The 2202-nt window shown below is 36.2% G+C and overlaps 1 non-coding gene across 1 annotated transcript; it reads left to right on the top strand.

Annotated features, from left to right (window-relative positions):
• Nucleotides 1-333: 333 nt before the first annotated feature.
• LOC111825641 lies at nucleotides 334-481 on the top strand. Its single transcript, XR_002828822.1, has one exon. It is a non-coding gene; the product is annotated as a U4 spliceosomal RNA (small nuclear RNA).
• The last annotated feature ends 1721 nt before the right edge of the window (nucleotides 482-2202 follow it).

Below are 2202 nucleotides of genomic sequence, written 5' to 3'. Positions count from 1 at the left end.
CTTGGGTTATTCAATGGTATGTACGTACCACATTTTGTATATCCACTATCCATCAATGGATAATTGGGTTGCTTCCACCTTTTGGCTCTTGTGTATAATGCTGCTATGAATATGATTCTACAAATTTTTTACAAACTTTTATCTGATCTCTTTGTTCACCCCCAACTGCATTCCCACTTTCAGGGATGCCTGGTATCTCTAACATCTAAGCCTTTTTGAGGTTCTGTGATGACATTCAACTTTCTACTGGACTTTCCTGTTGCTGGCTTATGTCTTAGCTTTTTTTTGGTCTGCTGTAAATCTGCTTTTTAACATCAAAACGTTTTGTTATACAGCTTTGCGCAGTGGCAGTATCATAGCCAATGAGGTTTATCTGAGGCGCGATTATTGCTAATTGAAAAAAACAACTTGTTTTCTCCTTTCTATGTCCATGAGGGTTTACATCTTAAAAGAAAATATTTTATTAAAATTTTATTGTAATTTCAGGAGGGAGAAGTAAATGCCAGTGTACCTCCATACTTAAAATCTCTAAATTGTGTTACTTCTGAGTGATATGATTTCTGATTCTTCCCCCTTGCTGCCAAATGGCTTTCAATTCTTAAAAATGTTATTTCTTCAGTGTAAAAATATATGTGATAATGAGAAACAGTTTGGCAGGTCCTCAAAAAGTTAAACAGCGTTACCATATCATCCAGTAATTCCACTCCCAGGCATATGCCCAAGAGAATTATAAACATACTAGAGGCCAGTGCACGAATTCATGCACATTCAAAGGAAATTAATTAGAAGAAATATTTTAGAAGCCAGGGAGGGACTGCGGGAGGTTGGCTCCAGGGCGTATCCGACCCGTCTTGCCCAGTCCCCATCGGCAGGACCCCAGCAGCAAGCTAACCTACTGGTTGGGGAGTCTGCCCCCTGGTGGTCAGTGTGCATCATAGCGAATGGTTGAACGGTCAAACAGTTGGACACTTAGCATATTAGGCTTTTATTATATAGGATGTTTACACACAAAAATATATATACATACAGCTTTGGTCATAATAGCCAAATTTAAATGTTTGTTGGTAGATGAACAGATAAACAAAATGTAGTATATTTATACAATGAAATACTATTCAGCCATAAAAATAAAGTACTGATAAATACAACATGGATTAGCCTTGAAAACATCATGCTAAGTGATAGAAGACTCTTATGCTAAGAGAGTTAGAAAAGATCACATATTGTATGATTCCTTTTATATGATATATACAGAATTTGCAAATCTATAGAGATAGAATGTAGTCAAGTAGATTAGTGGTTGCTAGGGAATGGGAAATGGGGAATGACTGCTAATGGGTACTGAGTTTCTTTTGGTGAGGAAAATGTTCTGGACTTAGATAGTGATTGATGATGGTTGCATAACCTTGTGAATATACTAGAAACCACTCAACTGTATACTTTAAGATGGTGAGTTTGTGGAACTTATATTATATCTCAATTTTTTAAATGTATGTGGTTAGGAATTAGGAGTGAAAAATAGGACAAAAATTTAAAGTAAGTGACATAAAACTTCAATAGTACATCAAATTCTCTTATGGTCATGGATTGTAGAGAGGCAGAATGTGAAGGTCAAGATAGATGTTATATCTATACTTTAGAGGCTAAACCTCTGTAACTCACACAGTATTTAGCCACATACAACTATGATTGGCCATGATGGTGAGAAAGGAAGATGATATGGTAGGCAGCAGAAGAAAAAGGTGGCAAGACCACAAAGAGAAATGAAAAAGCTAGGAATCTGGTCTCAGCTCCATCCTGTGGGTCTCTTGTTCTCATCTGTAAAGTGAGAAGACTGGTTGAATCCTGAGCCCTACCCAGGTAAAATTTAGTAGCTCTGAGTTAGGCTCCAGAAATCAGAGTTTTTAAAGTTTCCAGGTGATTCTGATGTTCATCTGGGTTTGGAGATCTCTTTTTAGAAAATGGTAAAAATCAATATGTCAAATTGTATGTGGTCTGAGACTCTTGAACTTTCTTTTATGAAATTATTTTTATGAAAGGTCAACAAATTAAAAAGTTCAGACATCTCATTTTTTGCTAAGTATAGTTGCCCATAGGAAACTTGTAATACATATAGTTATTCTAGAACAGAACTGGGTATCAAACCCATTCATTTCAAACCCAATTCAAAGGGGGTTAGTTATCTATGTAGTCATTCCCATA

The sequence above is a fragment of the Myotis lucifugus genome, unplaced genomic scaffold (genome assembly GCF_000147115.1).
Source record: "Myotis lucifugus unplaced genomic scaffold, Myoluc2.0 scaffold_0, whole genome shotgun sequence".
Taxonomy (NCBI): Eukaryota; Metazoa; Chordata; class Mammalia; order Chiroptera; family Vespertilionidae; genus Myotis; species Myotis lucifugus.
This window is presented reverse-complemented; position numbering and strand designations above follow the sequence as displayed.